We start from the raw sequence: 27,254 nt of genomic DNA, 5'->3' as shown, positions 1-27,254 counted from the left end.
ATGAAAGATGGAAAGCTTGATGAGCGCGGCCCGATAACGGGATTATTTGACCGGTGTGCAGTGAGAAAGCGCCTGGTACCTTATCATGGATAAGTAAACATCCAACACAGCCTGGAGTGACATCATTGTCCCTGATAATCAATAACCAGACACTTCCTGTGCAGCAGGAAAATCGATTACTTTGCACACTAGATTACCTATTTGTGCCCACTCACCTGAGCAGACACACACACACACACACACACACACATGCAGTGCGACATGGACGCGAGGAGCCAAACAAACGACCAGTCACAGTTTTCTGCAGAGAAGATTATTTGCGCGGCTCTTAGTGCAGAGTCAGCCCATTATGGGATTAGCAGTCGGCACGGTTCGGTGTGGACCTACTGTTGAGGCCTAAAGAGGATAAAGCTCTGCCAAATCAGATTTCTATCACATTTCACACACACACACACACACACACACACACACACACACACACACACACACACACACACACACACACACACACACACACACACACACCTGAGCTCAGTGGCTTGTTGCCAGTCGACAATTCCCAGTTCTGTTTTCAGGAACAGCGGCCGCAACAAGTTGAGAGGGAAGAGGCTGTTGAGATGGAAGGATTCCACTCAGAGTCTCCAGTAGATGTCAGAGCTTTTGCTTTATATTAAGAAAATTACAAACGCAAAGTGTATTTTTTTTTTAAATCGAATTGGATTTCATTGGATTTTGAGTTATTATCTCAGTCAAATGTAGCCATTAGCTGAGTGATGCTTTCTAGTTTGCTGACTGGAAACAGTGGCACAACATCTTCAACACCTCTCTCATTTACAAACATACATCTCTAAGTTTTTTCCTGCTCTCATTCACCATCACATCCTGAATTGAACGCCAACACACCACTGACAGAAGAGTCTGTGACACAACAACCAATTATCCTATATGGTTAGGACTCTGGGAGGAAACCAGAGAGCCTAAAGGAGACCAACACAGGCACACAGAAAGTTTTGCTTTCTTCACGCTGGATTCTAACCTTCTTGTTGTGAGGCTGCAGCACTAGAACAGTCTACTCATTTCAGTGATGTATGCACTCGACCAAGCTTGCGAATTGAACTCATACCTGCGTGCAAGCAGCCGATCGTCACACAAATCCTGAGCTTTGAACCGACATGCGAAAGTGACTCTCCTTTCTACAGCTCAGCTGTAGGTGTTTGTACGTGTTGTGTTTGGCTTGGTTACATAATCCTGACTGAAATGTTTGCTACTTGGTAAATAGACATTCGTACCTGACCATGTTTTGATCACTTTTAATGGATCCTATCCCACTGAGTCACGCAGAAAAACAGTATGCATCTGATCGTTATCATCGCCAACACTGTAAAAATCAAGTCACACCAGCAAGTCATAAACGTACTTTATAATTTCTCATGCTTTAATGAGTGCCTGGTATGTGCACTCAGCTCTGTGGCTGAAACTCTGGAGAACTGTTGCAGCTGAGCAGAAATATGTATCCTTCCTCCCAGCTTGTTTTCCTTGTTAAACGTCTGGGAGGAAAAGTTCACGCGCTTGGCTCTTGGATAGGCACTGTGTTGCTGCCAAGTCCAGCGGTGGAGGAGCCGGGTGACAGGCCGGTTTGGGGTAATGAACAACCATGTTTGGCCCTGTTCACCTGCGTGAGTGTGTTAGAAAGATTAATCTCGCCCGTTCGACTTTAGGAAACAAAAACATTCCCCTCTGATTAGAGTTTATGGCAAACTGATGTCGATGGAGCCAAAAGATTCACGAGGAAAATTCACTGAAGTCGCCAGAGAAAATATGTTGCCCAGGAATGGCTCCTCGCACCAAACACAAGTGAAGTCACAACTATTGTTTACAATATTGTTTACCTTCCGTCTTTCATTCATAGTTACACTACACTCATCCCCTTACGGCTAAAGACACGGCCGTTTGATGTAGCACTTTAGCGGCATCTGTCCAGCGTCTGGACAGGAAATCCATTTCTTCGTGCAGAAGACAAACAACAACCTCCAGTAACCTCACTGTGACTCAGCTCGCACTGGAGCAGGTTCTGCTGTGCAAGGGTGCGTTCGCTAGACGACTCCCACAGGAAGGTTTCACACAATGCTCGACTCCCCTTGAGGTGGCCCAGTAGCAGACACACAAAGAGACATTAAACCTGGACACTCAAACATAAAGCATACAGACGACCCTTGTTAGTGTTCATAAAGGTTACGCTCAAACACAAAGTCCCCAGCAGACAATGGACAGTGGAGCTGTGCCATAAGGGAAGGCTGTTGTCCAGTCACTGGGCAACTGGGGCAGCAGATGGTCATCTTCCCTTCCACTAACACCACAAGTAGTGTGTGCGTGTACATGTGTGTGTGTGGACACCTTTACCCAAGTATAAGGGAATGACCACATGACCAGGCCACGTACCATAAAGCAAATGAGCTACCTTCCATACGGTTACGATGCAGAAATTGATCGTTTATAAGCACAAATGTATGACCAGAGTCAGTGACACTGATCGCCTGATCTGCTTTCCCCTGGTATTCACATTGAGATTGAGTTTTAAGCAGAACTCAAGACTTATCTGAAATACCTTGCTTTTTATAGTTAAACCCTGAGTCTTGTCAGATTACTACTGGCCCCTTGGTCATCACAAAAGTAATACCCTCTCAAAGCATGCCTGCTGACTTGGTCTAAAATAGTGAAAACCAGCCTCTTGTCTAGGCTTGGACATGTTTGGTTGTCTTAGCTTTGACCTTTGATGGTGCTAGTCATGTCTTGGTCATGAGTACAACTCCTACACAAATGGTAATGGCGATGCAGATAGCTGGAAGCTACTATGAAGACCAGATGCTGACCCTTGTCTGTCAGGAGAGTATGGATCGTATAGATTATGCAGTTATGAGACATGACTACATGCTGTACGCCCACTCAATGCTTAGCTCCCATAGTCTCTGCTCACGCCAAAAATATCTACTACAACAGTCAGGGTTCTGCCCAACATTTTAATGACTGAATCCGTCACTATTTTGCATCGGATGCAGCGTTCATTTACTTAGTGCGACAACTTTTGATGTCCAGAGTGGAAACTTCACCGTGGAAACGCTGCACTGAAAATGCTGCAGACACCGCAGAGGTTGCACATATCAACTAGGCACTGATCCCCCTTCTCCCTAATGCTGAGCGTAGTGGGGTTTTTTTTGTTTTTGTTGATCAAAATCTAAGCGAATGGGGGAACCCTTTTGTTCCTTTCAGGATATGTATGGAATCACGAGTGGCATGTTCGGCAGCGAACATTGTTTTAATGATATGAAACCCAGACGAAGGGAACCAAGAGTTGGTCTAGCATGGGGATAAAAGGGCAGTAGATAGTAGTGCAGCAAGCTGAGCAAGCAACTGTTGTGTTGCAGTTATGTATGCAGGTAGTCAGGGTTCCAAGCCAGGATGGGACAACCTGTCTATCCACCTGGCTATAGCGAGGTATTGGATGGTCCCAGCAAACAGAGGTTCGACATAAAGCCATTTTTTAGATACTCATGAATCACACAGGACACAAGTCATTCACAGTAAGGCCTGATAGTAAGTCCGACTCAAGGCGCTGTCATGTGGTCACGCAGTTTGTTTTTATCTTATTAGGTGGGAGGGTATGACTCTCACATTCGTGTGGGGTTCATGGAAAGTCTAGCTCCAATCAAGAGGTCAAATCTAAATGTGGTCAAGTGTGAAAATGTTACCACAACTCGAGCATAAAATGCTAGCTAAAGAAATGTGTTTTGGAAATCATCCGACAATGACGTGACATCAAGCAAAGTGACCTGATGTCAACAGTGTTTCGAACAGAGACCAAAACAAAAGCATATATCCTCTATTTTGGGTGGCGTGTCAGGCTGGCTGTTTTGAAGTGGTTCACCCGTAACCGGAGTCATCTTACATAAATACAGGACTTATTAACTGCGGCGGACCAGCAAACGCCAGTTAGACATGTGAGCAATTTGTGTAAAAAGATGTACAGCACAGAAAACAAGTTGAATGAATGGAACCTCTGTGTAAGAGGTTGAGTGCGCCTCCGCCAAGAAAACATGTTTGTTAAAGGGAGAGCTGGTTACATCACAGTGGAGGTATGAAAGCTAAAGGAGCAAAGAGGAGGTCAGAGAAAAGCAGGGAAAGTGAGCGAGCAAATGGACTGAAGCGGGACAAGGAGAGAAAAGAGGCAGAAAGGTGAGGGATGGAATTATAAGTGGGTCATGTTCAAAAGGAAATAAAGTGGTCTTTCCCCTTTTTCTTTAGAGAATATTGCTTTTTGTATTGAAAAGTATCCTCAGTGGCCCCATCTGGACTGTTGACACTGATGTCAATGATGTTGTTTGCTTCCCTTCTGTCAATCACAGACACGATTTCTCAATTGCTTTTCACACTCCACTTGTCTTCCTTCTCTCCTTTGTTGACTTGTTTCTGCGCCGCCTTTCATGGGCGCCCTGCAGCTACAGAGCCGCGGCGTTGTTTTTGTCAATGGGACAGTTAAGAAGAATCTGGTCGAGGCAAGGTTTCAGCTGGCCCGAGGGCCTGTGACACATTAGCAATATTAGCGGCTCAGGATGGGTTGTGATCCTGCCAGAGTCAGCAGATTGTTAAAATTATGATCAAGGGTGTAATTGCTTTACCGACATTATGCAAGAGTGTTTTTAGAGGCCACGTTCATTTGAACTGTTATTTATTATTTCTTATCGTGATAGTGTATTATAAAAGCAAAAAGCAGGTCGAACTCAATCCAGATCCAGATCCCACAAGAGCTTGAAATTCATTTAGCTTTCAGAGTGTAGGTCATGACTTGGCGATGGTGACCCACAAATGTGTTCAAACCTTGCCGTTCGACAGGTTGATATCCTCCTGCTTATCCCAGAATGAATCAGGAAACTTCCAAGAATTGAAAGGTTGATGCAGAAGAAAGGGTTTGATTCGATGCCTCCACTGTTCACTTTTGACTCCTATTTTTTTGTTCCATTAACACAAACTTTGTTCAGTCCGCAGCTTCAAATATTGGGTAATTGAGCTTCACATTTGACAATAAAAGGCTCCATCCAGTAACCCTTAGGTCACACAGGTACAAGACACACCCATCTCAGTGTTTAACAGCATTGTTATTCTGACCTTTGAACATGGAAGATGTAATAATTTGAACTACCTGTATATTCCAGGGTGATACTGAGCTCATATAAAATTCATTTCATCTGATTTAACACTGTTGTTATTCAGAGTCACTTTGGATCATCACAACAAATCAATTCTTCAACTTCTGGTGAGATAAGTAGTAGTTTTAATATTTTATAATTAGGTTAAAAACATCATTGTTGAATGGTTAAGACAAGAAAAGGTCATTCTTGAGTCACAAATTCTTCATTTGACTACTATGTTCTCATCATAAGTGCTGATGTTTCAGTAGCATTGGTTCTACCTGTTGCATCCAACAGTGAAGAAACATTTTATTGTGTCATGTAATTCAGGACAGAGGCTGTGGGCCGCATTAAAAACAATCTTGTGTTGCAGACCGTCCCATGGCCGGACCTTGAATACAACATGAAACGTATGTTGCAAATTCAGCTCTAGATTCTTAATAGGATTTCTGGAGGTTTTTGTTTCAAAATAAAAAATCAAACAGCCACAAAAACAAGCCTGCTGCTGCCACCTTCACTGGCCTCTGGACTTGGATCCACTCGGACCTAAACATTGATCATAAAACAGTAAAACAAATAAACAACCAAATAAAGATAAACCCAGCTGAGACCAAAGTCAATAACATGAAGTTTAAATAAAAGCTGCTTCCACTCTACTTAACATGGACGATACACTCAAACGTGCTCTGGGCTTATTTTTCTTGCACCTCCCTTTAAATATTTCCAAGAACTTGCCGGAGGATTCCTAAAAATCTTTGGGCCGATCTGGATTTGAGAAAAACAAAGACGAGTGCCAAGTTCTTGCACAAAGAAATTGATTTTCTCCTATATTTAACTGTGACTACAGGGAGGGGAGTGAGGGGGACTCCAGGCCACATCCAATCTTCCCTTGTGTTTCCCCTCCTCACCCCCCTCATCTATCAATACTCCTTCATTCCCGCAGATATTCCAGTTGCACAAACACAACAGCTCAAAATAACAAGTCTGCAAAACCAGAAAGGGCTAAAGGGAGATGGAGAAACACTGGGAGGAGGGAGGGTAACCTATATAAGTAAGCGCTCTCCCTCTGGGCTCCCAGTGGACTTCAGCTTGATAAATAGCAGGCCTCCTCAAAGCAACAGATGCTTCGGCTCAAACCCCAGCAAATTCATCAGCAAAAAAAAAAGGCGTCTTGACACTCCGCCCGCAGAGAAACACTGCTCGTATGAAGAGCAGACATGGAAAACAGGGCCCCACTATGTGAATCACCAACGCCAGTCCCTCAAGTCTTCAGTTGCTTTTAGCGCTTTCTCTCTCCACGCCATGATCTAGCCTTCTTTATCAAAGGATGTCGAGGCTGAGCCTAGTAACAATCCTGCAGCTGATAGCCATGAGTGATGTCGGAGTTACCGCTACAGAGGGAAAATTAGTCTGCGGAGTCAAAGAAGGCTTTTCTGTACTCAGAAGTTTTGATTTATAGCCAGAGGGATGCTAAGTGACATTAGCAGACGTCTAACTTTTGAGATTCCAACTACTGAGTAGGAAATGCTATTGTTTTATGACAGAGAGAGAGTAGACTTGGCAGAGTAAATGCAGACAAAGGTTCTGTTAGTCACACAAATCCGTAACGCCACCTCCATTCCGATAGGTGTCGCTGTGAGGTCTGAAGATAAAGGGGTTCAGATAAAAGTCACCCAGTGAAGAAGGAAGCGATGACCAGTTTGTGATTTTACATTTCTGATTTAGCAGGATTGTTTATTGCTGCATCCATTACCCAGCGTGCCACGTCTTTCTGGAAAGATGGGGGGGTGTGATATGACGACATAAACTGTGAGAGAGTAGACGTTATGAGTCATTTCGGTCACATTCCATGTCTTACAGATCTATGCTGACACACATGGATTGATCTCCATATTCAAGTCACATTTCTCAGCTGTCATCTGAACATGTTCACAGGAGAAAATGAGGTTGCGTTTCCTCTCAAGAAGATGATGCAGTCTGTCTTGCCATCTAAAATGACGAACTGCGTTGGCTAAAACAAGGTCACAACTAGAACAACGAAAGGGTTATCATGACTATTTTTTACATTTAAGAACATATTATTGTGGAAAAAATATGAAGTCACGAGCGCTTTGTGTATAAGGAAGATAGTCTCAATACACTCTTTATGGCTAAATCCTCAAGCCGTCAGAGATAACATCCAAGGTTAACTCAGAGTTATCACCTATGCACCTGGTCTCTGGACTTCTAGTGTGGGTCCAGCTCCATAAATAAACACAGACTTGGCAGCGTCCTAAAAACTGCTCAACACTGATGAGTTTATGTGATATTCTTGGATCTTAGAGTTATAACATGAGCGGCGTAATTCTAGAGGTGTTTTAACATGCACTGTTTGGGAGCTGTCAAACTTTGAAGTCAAGATAACCGGTCACTTTTTTCATCATTTCCTAATCTCAAGCTACCTTTCCAGTTGTTTACACTATTTCTGCCGATGTGCCGTCTAGACGTATGTGGAAAGACGGCTATTCGAGTCGCACGAGGGAGAAAATATCCACAAATACACAAAGACTCATGACAACTTTGTAAACCGTTCATGGTCTGCTTTCAAAAGTCATGCTGCAGAATTAGCATCTTCCTGTTTTGCCGTCTGCTTTTAAAGATTTTCCTTAACTTTTTGGGGCTGCTTTTGTTTTGCACTCACGCCGTCAGATGTGCCCTGATTACCCAACAATCGTCGTGCCCTTATGTCTTCCTTTTAAAGTGGCTCTTAAGAGATAAAGCACAGATCCCCCCGCTGCCCTGAGGTCTCTATGGCACCAATGTAAATAGACAAAAACAGTTTCAGGACATCAGACAGGCCAGAGAGCTCCAAAGATGCAGCAGATAAAGTGAGGCTGACCAGAGCAGGAAAAAGCTCCACCTCATCTGCGCTACTGTTGACTTCACAAAAGAAGATTTTGGTCCCATCGCTTTGAATGCTGTAGACAAATTTGCAATTACAGTAAGCGGCTAGCCAATCTTAACGTTGTCATTGTGGCTCCGACAACTAGGCTGTGGTTCTCGGGAGGAAAGCTGCCATGTCATGTCAACAATTTGATCCAGCCAGTAGATAAAGGGCAAACAACCACATTGGTCAAAGTCAAAATAAAATCTAGAACCGTCACAACGCCTTCACCAGCTATATGAAAATATGGTTCTGCTTTCTTCAGTGACCCATGGCTGTCACTGAACACAGACCTCATGTGTAGTCTGAGTTTAATTCAACACACAAGATATGTTAAAGGGATTGAAGCACGACACATCTGAACAGTATGAAGTTACATGAGGCAGCTGTTAGCTTTGCAACTCACCTCACATATGAGCAAACATATAGCTTGAAACTTTTCTGTGAGTCACTCCAAGGTGTCGTGCTGCATCCTCGGATGGCATCCAACATGTCGGTGACAACTGTTGACCGCAAAGCCAACAAACAGCGAGTGCATTGTTGAGCTTCAGGCAGGAGGTTAACCATGTTTGTCTCAGAGCATCAGTAGTGCCACTCCGCCAATGTCCATAGAAAAATTCTGGATCCAGACGGAACCCCAGATCAGCCCCAAAATCAAATCACTACCTCATGTCCCATTTCTAACTGTCCGGAAATTCTCACAAACAGACAAACCAACACAGATGAACACATTCCAGCCATGTCAAGATGGTACGAGAACCATAGTAGGATATTAAAATGGAGGACTCATTTCAATATAAGTGCGTGAAGAACAGCTAAACAAGGCGATAATCACATCGAGTTTGGTTCAAGACTTGACGTCCCCTTCACACTCATGTTCCGCAGGTGTTGCAATTGTTTTTGTGTTTACTGCCACTGCCACAGTGTTTACTTTCTCCCGTTTGTTTACCTGTTTGATTATGGCCAGACTGCCTCCATTAATCCCATGAATCACCTCTGTTTACTACCATTCTGTTAAACACTTTTCATAACATTAGTGGGTCGTAGCCTGAAAACAAAAGGCCTTGTCTCATTATCCAGGTTGCATAAACAGCTAAACAAGCTGGGACTGCTGAACGCCACGGCACCGTCAATAATTAGGTTTGTACTGATGAAAACAACAATCAGAAACAAGCACGCCGCTGTGTTGCAAGAGAAGTGACGTGGCATCAATGATGAGAGCCATCGTCGCTGCAGAAGCAGGTATCGTGAGGACAGAGCTGTGGCAGGAGAGCAACGGACCCCAAATAACAGATAAAGAGTCAAAGACAGGCTGGTGTGTCACTCAGTTTTTCTCGAGCGCTGACATCACCGTGTGGGAAAGTTACTCCATGTCTTTCCTTATCACTCTCTGACCTCAGTGGGGCCAGACTGTTGAAACACAGCGAACCACGGTCGCATCAAAACACTTTTCCATCGCTCTCGCCGCCACCTGCATCCGCACGAGTGAAGCGTCACAGCAACGCAAGCTCTGTGCAATAAGATGGAAGAGGACGAGGTCACGGAAGCTGAGGAAGGAAGGACCAACACACCCCTGGACCCGAAAAGGAAGTAGACGGGAAGCTGGCAGAACACACCTCAGATTGTTAGAACTATGTGGCAAAATATATGTCACGCTGTCTGTCGGGACAACATTAGAGGAAATTCTCACCTCATTCTCATGATTCACCAGTGGGTCCTTTTTTATTTGTATTGTCACCAAATACGGGATGTTTACCCATGGTTTTTGGGTGTTTGTTCTAAAAAAACCTACATAACGTATTACAAAACTTACTGACCAGAGACCGCAGACACTTGGTCACAGCCAGGACATATAAATAGCTTTTCGTGTCTTATTATATAGTTGGTACTCTAGGTATGTACCAAATGCCTCAAGACACTTTCGAGACTTCTAACCTTCATCACATTCATTGAGACACTTTTTCACCTGCTAGGAACAGATACAGCCAGAGGGTGTCAGGATAACCGGGTCAACGACCCCATTGTTCTACTGCCGATCCATTCAGCTCAGCTTTATTTATCTTACCTGCCAAATTAGGGGTTAGGGGTTTCAAAGTGTTACTGTCATTTAATGAATAAATAAATATTGCTTAAAAATGCAGGCAGACAAACACACAAAGAAGTGGCTTCTCTCAAAACAGAGGGGCAGTGGTTCAACTGCGAGTCCCTCGGGGAAGACAGACCTTTTCCTCCTCCTCTGTACCATCAAGAGTGAAGACTGTTGGTGAAAAACCAGCTGCTTCTCACAGACATGTAAATGGACAGCGGTCCAAAACGGCTCCTGACAATTCTTCTCCAACTCCAGGGTTCAAAAGTACACAGAGGTTTTTACGACCCGATGCTTGCAGATGGTATGCGTGTGAGAGTGTGACACACAGCAGAGTCGAATAATGAGATCATCATTGTCAGACAAACTTCACAGGCCTTGTTCTAAAGCAGGTGTGTTTTTACACCTCTGTGTCAAATATAGTTTGCCGCTGAGAGACGAGAGTTGAATGTGACGGTGGCGTGAATGATGTAATTGAGCCGACATGAAAAATCTTTAATCTTCAGCAGCAAGAGTTTTGATGTGACTGTGCTTCTACTGTACATAACCAAAACTTTCTTTTTGCTACAGCAACACTACAGTGAGAAAATACTGTTGGGATGAATAAAAACAAATGAGATCATTAAAACAAGCTCTACGTACAAAAATAGAAGTGAGTAACTATTAAATGAATAAAAACAAACACAAGAGTTTCAGGGGAAAAATGCATTCGAAAAAAATGACGCATACACATCAAATGGGAATTGTAACTATAAAAAGAGATACAACTGAAATAACAATCTGGGAGAAAATATATGTTTAAAAAAACCTGTCAGTTTAAGTAGTGATGCTAGCAAAAACTGGCTGCAGAGGCTGAGAATATAAATAATAATATAATATAAATAATATATAATGAAAATGTTTAAAAAAAAAAAAAAGGCTTTCAACTGATTCAAATTTCTAAGTGATCGTATGTTATGGCTAATAGTGGTGGGCCACAAATAAAACTTTTGATGGCTGCAAATGTCCCCCGGGTTGGACTTTGGACAAGCCAGGTTCATGACAATGTTTGAAAGTGAGAGTCCTTGACTGAACAGCTGCTGCTGTATTTGCCAGAACAACCTCTCCCACTGCATCCTCTATCGCTCCTCTTTGTCTAGTCAGCATCTCTGAACGTGCCGTTTTTCCCTCTGTAATTCCCAGTATTATCTCTGTAGAGTCATATGCCTGAACTCCCCCTCTGCGAATCCTCGTGCAGAGACCACAGAGAGTGCAGCCGCTGACATTGATAAGGAAAACTCCCACAAAGCAGCAGACCCATCTGCTAATACAAAGAAAACACAGAGACAAAGTTGAGCCGGCAGATAGAATCCACTTCCCAGCGTGTCTCCAGGGCGGCTCAACTCTTTTGTTTGGTTTCCTTCCTTTTCCTTTCTCTGTAATTGTTCTCCCGGTGTGTTTTCATTCTCTGAGATGTTCACATGTGTTCAGTTCTGTATGAAGAACTGGGATACAAAATAAGAACTAAATCACAGTATGTCTGTGCAGAATGTCACACATGGGTGCTAGAGAACGGAAATAAAAACCGGTCGGCCGTCACTCTTACCTCGGGGTTATATAACACTACAAGCTTGAGGTGGGGAGGGAGGGGTGGGGGGTGATCGCATGACCCTCAGCAGGTTGCACTGTAGGTCACTTACCCTGGGAAAATGACTCATAACCACAGGCAGAAACTGTAACAGCGACACTGTAGCATTCCGTCACAAGCACTTAAATTCAGTCAAGGTTTTTCAAATGAAATGCTGGATTATATGAAGAGCTTTGTGTCACTCCAGCACCATGTTATATTCGTGTTTGGTTGTTCACATTATTGCTTCTTCAGGTGAGTTCATTGACCGTCCTTTGTGTCGGTATAACATGGCACTGATCTGATTAAAAGTCTTGGTTTTATTTTGCGTTCAAATTCCCAGCCACTTTTCTTTGGTGTTGCCAAATTAAATAACAATATTTACAATCTCCTCTAGCTAAAAAACACTAGTGGTTCATGACACTGACATGTGCAGGAGGTAGTCAAGTTAATGTTGCGCAACTTTAGGTAATTAAACCTCTTGAGGGCCACATAAAGACACTTGACGGACCGGATTTGGCCCCCAGGCCTTGATTTTGACACATAGGCTAGTGCTTACTGGTTAGTGTCTGTCTTAGGAAAGTTGTGTAGCAGACAGTTCAGCAGGTTTGAAAAGTCGAACCCTCTGACCAGTCCGCAGGGGTGAGCGGCCCCTCTGCCCTCCTCGGTCGATCTCTGTGGGTGGTGGAACAGGATCAGGTTTTACCCAGGAAGATAACCTCCAGACGTTTATTTTTATGTTCACACCATGTGCCTATCATGTATTCATGCGAGAGAAGAAGAACTCACGGCTGCCCCCCCCCTCCTCATTTCCTCCTCCACCCCGCAGCCGCTAGCTCGGACTGAGGATTAGCTGGTGGTCACCCCACCTGATCCATTCTCCAAAACACTGTCAGCTCTGCCACCTCAGCGTTTGTGGCTGATTGGACAGGAAAGTCGCTCCATGTGGCCACAATAACAAGCTCACACAACACCAACATGTGTGCGCTCTCAAGGTTTGCAGACCTTTGTGTAGAAGAAGTTTAAATTGGAGGAAAAGGCTGTGAGGAAACATCTTTTTTGGGCCATGTTCTTGTGCTAGCATGGGTTTCCTCAGACACTCCGATTTCCTCCCACAGAAAAAAACTGTGCAGTATTAGCTGCAGGTTTGTTTTTAGACACGATATGGAAAAAAAGTTTTCAGCCTGATATGTTACAACTATAAATCTTCGACTTACTTCACAGTAAAATTCTGCCCAGTAAATACCAAGTGTACGGGGGGTGAGTCAAATTCTATTTTTGAGGTTTACTTCAGTGACATTTAAATTGCTGTAATTATAGTCACCCGCTTGTTTCGTCGGTTTCGCGTAAGATGATCTATTGACGGACAACTTTTACAACAGCCAGATCAGTTGCATATCAACTGAGTGGCATGTTTTTGTGGTGACGAAGATTTCAATGGACTCGTCTTTACCCCCGCAGGAAACAGCTGAGGGTTTCTGCTGATGCTACAAGCTCTGGCACGTTTTTCCTAGAAACTGTGCAGCTCCGTGTGTTTTGCTGTTACGAAAGATCCATCCCTGGCAACTGATTTGACCTCAACAAAACCATATGAGCATTGTTTTATCTGTGTTCCCACAGAGCTTTACATAGCATTTCACTGATAAATGCTATGCATAGATAATCAATACCCCCACCAAAATAATAATAAGAAGAATTCAACCCTTATTTTTAGGGTTGTCAGGATGTTTGTAGATTCCATGGTGCACATATGTTTGCTAGACATATCCAAAGTCTGGCCCTTAATCAGACTCATATATTGTGTGTTGGACAGGTCTACAGTCCACACAAAAAAAACCTAGAAGTTTTTCATGATGTCACAGCCTCGCCTTAACATCGTGTTCAGAGTACCTGACATGACTCCCGGTTAACATTCTTTAATGAACATCATGATGCCACATTTAAGCCTGACGTGCATTGCGACATTTTGAATTCGATTTGTTAAAGCAGCAGGGAAAAAGATTGGATTAGAAAGGAAGTATTTTGAAGAGAAAATAAGACAAGCTTGAGCCACTTACTTGCAAAGCTAATTGCTAAAAACACTACACATATTTTCCGTCTGTCCATTAAGAAGTAAAAGTCTGAATTTTGTGTCAGTTTAATTTTAAGAAATATGCAGTTTGTGTGTTGAACTTCTGAATGCAATAGCTCTTGGTGTTGGTACGTTTGTGAAAAGGCCTGGACAATGCTTTATTTAGAATTAAATGGATTAGATTCTCAGCTCTCAGCCTTCAGTTAACTGAAGTCATGGTTCTCAGAAGGAATCAGTGCGTGAAGGGAAAATCTTGGGACACAAGAGAACAATTTCATTACTGATGGAACGATGCGAAGAGGGCTAATTCTGAGAAGTTGAGTCGCAGATATGAGTTCGCATCAATTAGCAAAACTGCCATCCAAAATGTCAACTACTCAATTTCCCTGCTACATTCATCAAGATGCTTCTCTATACTTTCACAACTGGCACCAGGGGCAAACTACTCTACAGTGTTTGGCATAGCATAGCCCTCACGGTCATCGTAAAGGCCGCAGTGGTCAACACCGCAGTGGCCAACACCAAACGACTCTGTACTCAGTTTACAGAATGACATGGAGTTGGATCCTGCATCAATCTAATTCCTAAGTTATTTTGTCACTACCTTGTAAAGCACTTGTTTTTGTGAAGGTTTGAGTATCTCATGTAAGCCAGGAAGAGATGGAGCGGTGACTTTCAACACCCCAAGAACCTCCAGTGAGACATTCAACTGCATAAACAAACAAAGTGAAATGTTTTCTCAGAGGGTAAAGATGTTCAGACAGAGCTCACCTGCTGACCAAATACCACACTTTTGCGTTTTGAAACCGTTTTTATGAGTGTACAGAAAGTACATTTCCATTCCATCTTGTTGCACACAAGCCTTTTCCAGAGTCATAGTGTACTTTTTATGACTTTACAGTCGCACATAAAAATGTCCACCGCGAGACACGCCGATGCTCACTTATCCAAGTGTTCACGACACTGTCATGTAACAAAATCGCTGCCATACGAGAGATGGAAAACTGCTATTTAAATCACTCAAGTGCCAATGTGTCCAGCATGTGTGCTGTGATTCTACATGCATGTTGTGTGTGTGTGTGTGTGTGTGTGTGTGTGTGTGTGTTTGTGTGCACCTCTGTGGTCTGTCTTGGTGGTAGCTGGAGCCCACTGGTTGAAACTAGTTCAGCTGTCATTGTGGGGCGACGGGCTGCACAAAGCCGCTGTAATAACAGAGGGGGTCTGACGTTTTGTTTTCTGTGTTTAGACAAACGGGTTTCGCAGCCTCTGCAGCCAGTTTTTGCTAGCATCACTGCTTAAACTATGACGGGGCAGACGAGCACACAAACACTATTGGTCTGGAAGTAACCTCACAGCTCTCAGACATCAAACGTGTTGAAGCCTGTAAGAGAAAAAGGTCCATTCTTTGAACACATTATTTTTGTTGTTACACTGTATTGATGTCATTCAATCCCGTTTAAGCAGGGCTGGACTTAAAGAAAAAAAGCAATTAATGAATCAATCCATCACTTAATAACTTTACTTTGCACAGAACATTTTATACCAAGTGATGTTATACACAAAACCACCATGCTGAGGGAGACTAAATTGGATTGTGCTGACGGACGGACGTTTAAAAAAATTCAGGTTAGAAGCACAAAAAAATTAGATTATTGCGATGCCAAATATCCGAGTATTATTAACCCTGATAAATTCACAATAAAATGTTGTATTATTTCAGTTCATTATTATTCATGGATTCCCATCCTTATTAACAAAGTCTTCCAGACAGATGTGGCCAGTCAGTGAAGCTCAGGCACATGAAAAACAGACACATGAAAAACACACTTACTTTTGCTACTTGGAATGGTGGCTAGTTTCTTGAACCTGCAGCGATATACGTAAAGTTTTAAGGATAATATTGACCTAAATAAAAGCTGATCAAAGTCCATTGTTTAAATTGACCATTCAACCCCACAAAAAATGAACAAATTAGATTAGATTGATAGAAATTTTGGATTTAATTTTAAGAATTTCATTAAGATTTTATTGTTTTTATTTATATTGCACACATGTTATTATACCATTTGGGGAAGAAAAATCTGATATTGCTGGTATTTGCCACAAATATTTCTATTATAGATGTCCAAGAAAACAAAGTTTCAATAGAAGTACTGTGGAGTAAAAAGGAGATAAGCTTCAATCGAAACATGATGATTAGAAAATAAGGTAATGCGTCCATCAATAAGTAGGGCAAAGATAAGAATTCAACTCTCCAGCCTTTGACCCATATCTGTACATTTGCGAATGTGTGGGACAAATCAGACATTACTGGTAGGGATAAAAGATGCACAACATCCCTGAAAACTCCTGAACTACTGTCATGTGGTCTTGCTGCGTCATTGATTCATATAACCAAATGAATCAGTGACTTAAAGAGAGGTGGTTACTATTTCTGACAAATTTGACAGGAGGTTAGTTTGAGTCATGGGGTTGAACTGCATACTAGAAAGGAAGGTTTGTTTGAGTCAGTGAATTGCAACATGGTGGACACCAGTGAGTTGAGTGAGTTTCCATGCAGGAAGTGACTTGTAAGTCACTTGTAAGTTGCATACTAGCTAACCCATTTTCCCCCAGCTAGCTGCTAGACGGAACATTTTACTGACCCATAGGAAGCTCAATCTAAATGATGTGAGTCAGATTCTGCGACTCATTTACTGGTTTAACTGGAAACAGTAAATTCAATGAATAGGCACTTTTCAGGAGGCGCCAGCAGAAACTACACAAGCAAGTATCACACAGAAACGTCACACAAAGGGAACTTCAACCTCCGACCTTTCAACTCTGAGGCCTTATTTTGGTGAGCACCAACAAATTCCCCACTGCACTGTCTGAATGTAGACATTGAGTGGGAAGAAGGAGTTGCTCAGTTCAGCATCAGAAAGCAATGAAAATGAACTTCATTGTGAAACACATTAGCTCCAAATCTCCACCAGCTACTTCATTTTTCTAGAGAAAACTTTGCAGCAGTCATTAATCAAACATGTAACAGCATTAAAACCATTATTTCCAAAAGCTCACAAAACTCTTTGTACCCATTAATGCGACTCTTACCTAATCAGAGGAGTTATTTATTTCTGGCTGAAACACAACGGCTGCTTTCTTTGAGCTCTCCTGACTAGAAGCAAGGTAAACGCAGTCCAAGCTGCTGTTTCGATATCAACAATGGAGCGGTTGAGTGAAATGCATTAACCTGGAGAGTGAGGACAAACAAATGTGACATAAGTAGACAATCGCTGTGTGATGAAGGGGAGCTCGGGTGATGCAACAGTGAATTAAAACTCCACGGGTTCCTAGATTCCACCCCACACACACAGCTGTGGTCACATTACACTCGGAAGGGTGTAAGTAAGTCAGCCACCCATGCATTAGTTACTCTCCACTGGCCAAGAGGTCACTAATGCCTCCGAGCGACCAGTTGGTAAACAAAGAGCAGATGACTCAGTTTTCATGACAAGTACAAATCTGGTTCTGACCATGATCATGTAAACAGAGAGAAGCCCTAACAAAATGAGGTGGACAAATTTCCCTCACGAGTTTCTCCCAGCGTGAAAGCTGCCGGTCAAACAACAGGGGGATATTTAATAAAACCTATCCAGACGGTAGTCCAGCAATGTTAAGTTGTAAGACACTTCATAAACTTTAATAAATGAAGCGTTGAACAGAAACGGTTCAACTTTGATTTTCCACCAGTAGGAGGCGTCTCATTGTTTTGTATTACATAGCCATGGCACCAGCTATTCAGCGAAAAAAAAAAAAAAAAAATATATATATATATATATATATATATATATATATATATATAACTAAATTATTATTGCATTTATTCATGAAATAATTTTGTTGACTTGCACATCAGGACTTCATACATATTTTGGTTACAATCCCAACGAAGAAATTGCCAAGTCCTTCATATTCACAGAGGTGCAAACATAATCAATTTTCTGCTGGGTGGTTGATTATTTTCTTCATATAATTACAATGGACAGCACAATGAAGCTTATGCAACAACCACTAATAAACAGGACTAGGTTTGTGACCGTTGCTTATGGGTTTTAAGTACCACTGTACAACCTACAGGCAAGCATTTCACCCCCAGAAAAATCCACAGAATGTTCTGTACGTCTGTGAGAAGACGTAAACATCCCAAGCTCCTTCTCATTTTGGTGTGTGAGGTCATGATACAGGACGTCTGCGGAGAGGAGCAGCTACAGGTTACACAACGTGTTGGGTGTTATCACGTCGGCTGACAGTAAACAAATACTTCTCCTCTATACTGGTGTATGAAAAGCACGACTGCTGCGTGTGGAATCTTAACAGCAGTGACAGAAATGAACAAGTCTCCTTTATCCCTGGCAGTTATTGGTCAACTTTCTGGCAGTGCTCGGCTCACTAAAAAAGGTTTGTCATTGAAAGCTTAGCACACCACCACAACACACACCAAAGAAAGCAAACAAACATCCTCCTTTCCTAGAAGATTTTGGAGACCATCCAATGTTCTCATGTAACACCCTCCTCCTCTTGCAAATGTTTTCCTCTATTTTTTGCACAATCACACTCTCCCCCCACTTTAACCTCATTGCAGTCTTACCCCACCCCGATATCCTCTTGCAGGACCACCACCCCTTCCTCGCTTTTTGGCAGCACATAAACAGAACCCGGAGGTGTGTCCCTCCCCGGCCAATTGGGGCTCCTCCAGATGGAGCATGAGAGCCAATCAGAGCGCTGGCCGTCTCCGCTTCTGTTAACGGCAGTTGTTGTTTTGCTGCTCGCTGTGTTTTCTTCAGGGTGATGGATGGAGGGTATAAAGAGGAGGTCAGGTCAGGCATTAATAGGCTCTGAGTGCTTCCCTGCAATTAGGTGGGGGCTAATCTCAAATTCAGTGTGTGTCTGTGACCACTGTATGTGCACAGGCGTACACACTCAACTTGACTGTGCACAGAATTCGCATGCTCTTTATCTCCATTTCCCTCCCTCTCCCTCAAACACACCAGACTTTGTCTCTCCGACATAAACAACATTCACATGTCTTTCTTCAAACACACACACACAGTGGTTTAAGATGACTGGTAAAACAAGTCACGGATGATACCAGTAAACAAGCAAACACAAACTAAGTATAAGACATATTGCAGGAACATAAAAGGACAGTTGTTTATGTACTCTTAGAGGATGCAGAGCCTGCTGTCTCTTAGTTGAAGTAAGTCTTTCTGCCAGATGATGATACATCATCGACTAATACTGATTTAAGTGTTCAGAGTGTTTCATAAAGTCAATCCAGCCTGGGCCCCCTCTGACCTAAGGTAACGTCACAACTTCTCTATAGATGCATGGCTGGCGGTACAAAAAACGTTCTTGTTCACATCCGGTTTTACCAAAGTCATTACTGTAGCAAGTGGCTTTTAAAAAGTGGATTTCTAAGGATGGGTAACATCAGGATTGAATGGGTTTCCAGAAGATAATATGACTGTAGAACTTATTAAGTGGCTGCAACAACACTCACAAAGTTGCGAAAATGAGTTTTATTTGGCAAAAATTGGCAGCTCAGTAGAGTAACACCTCTCTCTACATGTACATATATTAAAGACCCAGTAAAGGTACTGTAGATGTGGCATGCGGTCATCTCTGACGGTGTCTCATAAAGCCACGGAGCAGACTCTGGACAGCAGAGAGGTCACGTGTCTGAAGCGCCACACAGTCTTTATCATGATTGACAGAGTTGGACAAGTGTTGGACTCATTATACACTGTTAAGGAAAGACAAACTAGTAGTGAAACAAACAAACATTATGATCAACAACAGTAATGCTTTACATCAGACACACCAGTAGGCTGCTGCTGGAGTTGAAAAACAATCCTATCAAGGAAGTCATTGCCAAATTTCAGCAATGATCAATTGCGTAATAATCTGTTATTTCAGCAGCAGACCAGTTTCTTCTCAAACAGAAGTCCTTGGCAAACATCAGCGTGTAGTAATAAAATACCTGCTCAAGTAAGATGCTTATGTTTTCATAGGAAAGAACGACACAGCGGTGTGTTCCAGAAGCGGATTGAAGCACATATGCAGCTTCTTTTTTGACAACAAACGAGTCAAAGGAGTGATGACAACTTGTTTAGACAGCAGTCTCGCTCGGATGAGCCTACATATACACCTGTGTTCAGAACTTCGGCGACGGTTAGAAGCTTCACAGCAACACATGTTGTTCTCTTGTTTGGGACGTTGTGCTGACCCATGAGGAGAGACATGCTAGCCTGCATATGGGAAACAGAAGCATCATTGACTAGCTATAGGTTAGAAATGAAATAAAGCTATAATCCAGGGACTGGCCACTATGCAGAAACCTCCAGCTCTTTAGGGGAAATACAACAGTGTGCCCAGGTCAACCAAGAGGCATAACCCCCCAGAGGAGGCGCCGGGTCTGCCCCTGGGCCTCCCCCATTTGAAGAGACTCAAGGTTCATTCAACCTAAATGAGACATATGTACTAAAAGACTTTTAGCTTCTCTTAAGGCAGATGAGCAGCGGCTCTAATTTGAGTCTCTCCCAGATGCATGACAACTGGTAGAAATAATCTGTTTGTTTTCTACACTTGAACATGCACTTAAACAAAATAATCACTCTTGTTGTTTGCTGTTTTTAAGATGCAGATTTTCTTGGGAAAACTAAGGCTAACTGCTGTTAAACATTTGTGACAACGCTGGATTAGCCTGTTCTTGGCCTCGATACATTTCATTATGGATAATATTCAAACATTGATGTACTATTTCTGCTCAGTGGGGTACAACCTTGAGTTAATGATTGATGCCATGCAGAGCAGCAGTACAGGAAGTTGTTACATAAGTCACCAATCACCACTTATTTGTTTTCTGTCCTGACATCACACCAGCCTCTGTTCTGTACAAGATATACAGTCTTTACAGTTCCTTCCTTTCTCCCCCTCCTTTCCTGACGTCAAGTCACCAGAAGTCAGCCGACGGGCCGCCGACACTCCCTCAAAACAAGCCAATGAACGCCGCAGAGCTTGTCGCTGATTGATATCCCGAGGGAAGCCAGTGCCAAAACACGCTGATGTGGGTCATGAAGGAATCCTTTCTCACAACAGACACGAAGTCCTCAGTGGTCGGAAAAAAGCAGGCTGAGAACATCATTGAAGCGTTAATGTGTGTCACATGGGTTAACTGAATGCTCCGAGAGACGAAAAACACTTGTCAAGAAAGCTTCTGTTTTCTTATGAGTTTAAACTGTCTTCATTCCAAAGCTCAGAAAACAATGGATTTCTTTGTTTCCAAACAGTGTCTCCTGTTTAGATCTCTTTCTAATGCGGCCTAGAGATTATACTTTTTAACCAGAGGCCTCCTGCTTATGGCTAATAACAGTATAGCGAGGTCTCGATAATCCTTTACGCTTGATGTTTTCTGCAGCAAGGACACATGAATCTCATGACTGACATTATACACTACCGGAGAAAGTGACTGTTTATTTCACCTTTGTTCACCATGGTTTATGGTCATGCTAGTGCGTCTGTTCAAGGCCCCTGAGGACTCGCAGTCCTCAAGATGGTGACAAACATCTTATGAAATCATTAAGTAAACAGATACAGTATTCCAACTATGTTCAATAACAAGGAGATTATGGCCACGCCTCTGCTGGCGCAGCCGGTATCAAAACATTCATGAGTTGAGATTCATTGCTGAGGCCAGATAGCCGTCTAAAGGTGATAAATGACTTCTTGAAAACCAGTCTTGCACAGCTGTCAAAGAGGAGCGCAGTGAGGTAATACTAGATTATTTGATAGGTGTGGTGGAGGTCCAACATCTACATTGGTGATGTCACCACTTGTAGGACACGGTGTCCAAATGCACAAGATGCATCAGGAGACAACAAGGAAGCTCTGAGTTGAGGTTTCTGTTCTTTATTCAGCTTTGGCTGAACTGTTCACCTCTGAAAAATAGGAACATACAGCGTTTCCTCTTCAACACGTGAGTCTTGTGCAGTGCACCAGTGTGCAAAGCCACCAAACAACAGGTTTCTGGTGTTTTATAGCGTCACAAAATTTAAAGCCTTGTGACATTTGTCTGCTGTGCACCCACAAATACCGCATAGGTGTGATAACTGGTTAATGGTGGGCATCTCATGGCAACCGTCGCTCTTGAGAGGACATTGACCTCAAAGGAAACACGTGGAGTGAGTTGTGACTTTTTTTGGGGGGGGGGGTATGCTGATTTGAAAGGGTGTGAATTTGTCTGTCTGTGCAGTGAGCCTTGTGTTGCGTGACTGAATAAATATAGATGAATCAGTATCAATACAGATATGGATGGATTAAACCTGACTCAGCACATTTTGAACTTCTTTCAACTCAGATGTGGAACCGTTGCGTTAAAAAATTGCTGAAATATCATTTGACCAAAAGTCCTTGGACTACAATTGTGATATCAAGCTCTAGATAGAACTATCAGAACTATCTGCGCTTCAGTTTGTCTCTTCTGCTGTGCCGATAAAAACCAAGTCTCACTCTTAACAGAAGGAAAAAAAAACAGATTTTAATACATAAACCTTATCACAATGACACTCTTTTCTTGCTTCTCAATACTGATATACGTCCATTCCTAACAGCAGCCTCAGTATCTTTATCACTAACAGATCACCCCATCTGCAAACATCACTACCCAATGCTTCTCTCGTCTATAAGACTGTCATCATAGCACTAATGTTATAGAACAATTATTTCGTATTTCTTCATGTAAAACTAAACATAATATAGTTTCTTTAAGTAAACTGTTTTCAGCAGACACACTCCCACAGTACTCCCAAACACTGTGTGTGTCAATCACTCTGTCTACCACACACACACACTGACACTTGGGCCTGGCTTTGCAGCAGAGGTCAGAGGTCAACGACTGTGGGAACACGGAGGTCCCACAGCGTGAATCTGACAAACCAGGCTGTAACATAAACATCCATACACACATCAGCCCGGGACAATACACCCGAGAAGAGAGCACAATACCTTAGACCGGTCCACACTGGGCCTGAAACAATAGCACACACGCTGAAACAACACTGTGGCCTGAGCCAACGCGGCGAGGGCCAGAGTCGACACACAATGATGCCCAATCCATCAGGTGCTGACACAGCAAAGTTCAAATATAAGCTCATCGGTTTCATACATCTATACAGTCAGTAGTCTTTTGATGAGGGTGACCAGCCAACCGTCTTTAAAATTGTATGTGTGTTAATTCAGTACTACTGAAGGACAACGTCTTTCATCATCTTATCACATCAGGAATCGTAATATTTACTTGGATTCAATTCAATCCCAATACTTGCTGATTACAGACGGACAAGCCAAGTATTGCAGATTATTTTACTGGGTATTTTAGCCCTTTAAGCCCAGTGTTGAGCCGGTGTGGTTTCTATCCTAATAGGGGCTCCCTCAGTTTGAAGCCTGGAGTGCAGCCACAGCGCTATTCATGCTTTGTGACCTGATCCTCGGATGCCTGTAAATCCTGTATGCTCTCGGCTATAAATCTTTCAAGGCATGTAAATACACACGCTGGAACCAACTCAAAGACAGCCATATCAACACACTTATAGACGTAAACACATAGGAAATGTCAAGTGCACAAACACACACACCCGAGAACTGGACGGCAGCCCGGTGACCGGGGCAAGAGGAAAATATTAAAATCATGTGCAGCATTGCATGCATGCGGTTTACAGCATGGAAAATGCTTCCCCCCCCCACCCCCAACAACCACAGTGAGAATGAGGATGACAAGCGTGTAAACAGTGACCTCTTGCGACCATATCGGTGAACTGCAGCTCACCAGCACGATCACAAGCGCGTATCAGAACTTGAGATTTAGAATGCACTTCATTCAATTAAAGATCATAATATAAAAATGTGATGCAATCAGTTTGTTTCAGTCTATTTTATCCTCCCAATAAACAAATTTATGACGCAATAAATGAGCACCACACCATAAAGGACCTCAACTTCTTTGAACAAATAATAATAAAATCTATTTTGACATGACCACTTAACTATACCAAGATATTTTGCAGAGATCTAAGGAGGAATTGGATAGGTGAAAGCGAAGCAGCAGATAGAAAATGAGTAAATATTTCAGGTGTTTCAATATTTTACCTCCCGCCTAGTGGATATAAAACATGTACATCGGTTAAAGTGGTGTCGAGGTCAGGTCAAGGCTTGAGCTGCGACAAATAAGCGATCGTAATGCATGATTTAGTTTGTTGCCGATAAATTCAGATTTGGTAAAACCTTCACCTTCACCTTCTTCTACCGCTTATCCGGGGTCGGGTCGCGGACGCAGCATTCCCCCGAACACTGCTCCGAATTTGGTAAAACATGTAGCTCTATTCAGTTTTCTGTCAAATGCTCTCTGAAGCTTCAACACAATGCAATTCAAGGAAACTTAAAAGTGCTTTGATTGTGGTGCTGTTCAGCGGGTTTGTTTGTATTATCATGTGACCATATTGTCCACACAGAGATTGAAAAGGAGCTTAAAGTAGGACACTTATTTTACACACCTAGTTTTTCTAAACGAACACTCCATGTGAGTCCTGCTCCACCAGGCAGAATGAGTGATGTGACACCCCGCACCTCAGGTCCGTTTGTTCATTTCTCTTTACTGTTTGTTTGTCTTACTTCCCACCCAGCAAAAGCTCTTTGTGCAACTGTTGTCCGCCAACCCCTCCTCCCCCTGCAGAACCAGGGTGTGTGGGTGAGGCGAGCCGAGTCTTGCAATGTGTGCCGGGCCAGCTGGGAGACAACTGGGGGTGGACTCGATCAATCTCTGGTATGGTGACAAGACATTCATGAGGAATAGGATTACATGACGATGAAGTGATTCAGGTTCAGAGCAAGGCTGAGCTCCAGAGCGAGAACACTGAGGAAAACAAGGCTTCTGGTAGTTTTCCACTTGAATCCTGATATGTGCGTTCCGACTCCTTCAGCCAAGCGGCTCCCAGTTATTTCCCCCGTCTTATTTACTGTATTTTAACTTGACTTTACCTGTTTATCAGTGGAATCTCGCCCCAATCTCATCTAAAACTGTCTTCCCCTCTACTCCAGTGCCAACCAACCCCCTCCTCACTATGGCACCTCATGCCACTGGTACCATGACAACTGCTCACACTCTCCAAACTTGCACCCACCCTTTTCTCACACATACAAAACTTAATAAAATACAGATTATTCTAGATGCACGCTACAGATAAAATATCACTTCTAAATGTCGTAATTTCAATTTCACAATTCACTTTCATCTGAAAGTCAGACCAACACCAGGATTGTGAGTGACCTAGTTCCACACGACCCCCCTTTTCTCTCTAGTCTTCCCAAATCTGCAGGCGAAAGCCTAGTGCGATGGTTAGATGGTGGGGGTTTGTCTCGCTTGTGGGATCAAAAAATGAGCTGTGCTTTCTTTCCATGCTCGGATGATGAAAAACGAAATCAGGAAAAAGGTTTTCAGTCAGATAAAATTTCCACAAAAATGTCCTTCAGTCACAATAACAATATTACTATGATTGTATTACAATGAAGACAGAACACGACACTACAAATGGAGTGGGGCGGAAACGGAGACATGATAAAAAGGAGAAAAAAAAGGAATGTCTCTAATGTTGGTGTTTGAAGTGAAGATGCAGGAAAAGTGCTCTCAGACACCAGGAAAAAAATCTAGTACCCAGACTATGACAAGACAGACGAGAGATGGGACACAAACAATCCAAGGTTGAGAAATAATAGTATGACAGTATGATAATGTGATGCGTGGAATTCATAGCAGTTTTCTTGTTTGACAGGTGGATCTCACATTCCCTTTGGATAAGACCTTTAACGAGGGGAATACCTATGATAAATACCATTAATAAATCCGTTCTTACTCAATAATCAATGGTAGTTCAGTGAGATAAACTCATAGTTCGCTTCCTACAGTGCAATATACAAGATACTAATAAGTATTTTATAATGATTAACAACTGGCTATAATACATAAGGATCAGGTTTGTCTGGTTAAAATGTGTTTCTGAATCACTCAATTCCAACATAGAGGCAGTGCACCATCTAAACCAATGAATTGCCTTCCGAGATGCTTTCCTCCATCTGTTTAAGCTTGAGAACAGTGGGTTGTATATATTTGCCAGGTGGATGGATGGGAATCATTGTACATTTCTCTCAGGCACAGTTATTAGTTTCCTTTTATGTATACATTTATTTGTTGTCGTGTTGTTTGATAGCCTGTGACTTCACTGCCGGGATTTCTGTAGCTTTGTGTGTTCATGTATGCAGACGCTTAGTGAACGTCTTTGATGTTTGTTGTGTATCTTTAATGTCTTTGTTGTCATTGCCTGTTGCAGCTGTGACACATTGAATTTCACCAGTGTGGGACAAATAAAAGACATCTGATGTAATATTTGTCATACTAAATTATGAAGTTTGTCGCATATATTGACGGCCAACGTTCCTCTTCAGTTGGATAGCAAAAATGGTTGGCGACCACTGGTCAGTCATTCAAGCTTGAAGTTCAACCTCAGTGCAATGAAGTAAGGAGAGATGAGGAGCTTGAGTGAAAATTGTGATGAGATAAAAAGATGTGTTGCAAATACATGATAAGTCAGTTAGGAATGGAAGCTTGCTGAGTAATCTTATTCACATAGTACTTTATGTGAATATTAACACTGCAGCTTGTCTCCAACCTTGGTTGGGAAAGACATCAAAAGTGGAACAGCCCTTCATAATTGGAACTCAACCGTAAAGGTGTGTTACATGGTGTGCCACCACATTACTGCCATAATTCATAAATTCACGATCTTTTAATAAATGAAGACTAGTGAACAATGAGTGAAACAAACTTGTAGCCAAAACTGAAAGGAGGCTTTCTATGACATATTTCTGAGTCAAGATTCCCTGCGTTATCCTCCCCAATCTGTTGCAGTCTGTGATGACTGCTGAGTTATATATTCCCTCCCGAGCTTCCTCAGAGAACCTCCTTCCTGCCTCTGTTTTCCCGAGCTTCTTTGATGCACAACGCATTTAACCACGAACAAGTACTCAGATTCATATTTAAATCAAAGGTTGTAATTCCCTACAGACCTGTTGAAAAGAACAGTAGATTAATTCATTCTGCAGATAGAAATGAGCATTGAAAATGCTTTGAAAGCACAGAAGACATGTTCTCAGTAATCCGACGTTATCACTGACACTATCAGAAACACCATAGCCAAAACCAACAAGTGAGAGTTGCGAAGTCAGTGAAAATGTCGCTTTAACTAGTTAATACATCTCAAGTCAGCTGAAAATCCACAGCTTTATGTTTCTACCAC

The 27,254-nt window shown here is 42.6% G+C and overlaps 1 protein-coding gene across 2 annotated transcripts in view; it reads right to left on the bottom strand.

Moving 5' to 3' along the window:
• Nucleotides 1-27,254, bottom strand: part of sesn1 (sestrin 1) — a 46,080-nt gene that overhangs the window by 12,507 nt on the left and 6,319 nt on the right. The gene's annotated exons all lie outside the window — the stretch shown is intronic.

Source organism: Synchiropus splendidus, chromosome 12, assembly GCF_027744825.2.
Source record: "Synchiropus splendidus isolate RoL2022-P1 chromosome 12, RoL_Sspl_1.0, whole genome shotgun sequence".
Classification (NCBI taxonomy): domain Eukaryota; kingdom Metazoa; phylum Chordata; class Actinopteri; order Syngnathiformes; family Callionymidae; genus Synchiropus; species Synchiropus splendidus.
The sequence above is the reverse complement of the archived record's forward strand: the minus strand, read 5'-3'. Positions and strand labels throughout refer to the sequence as shown.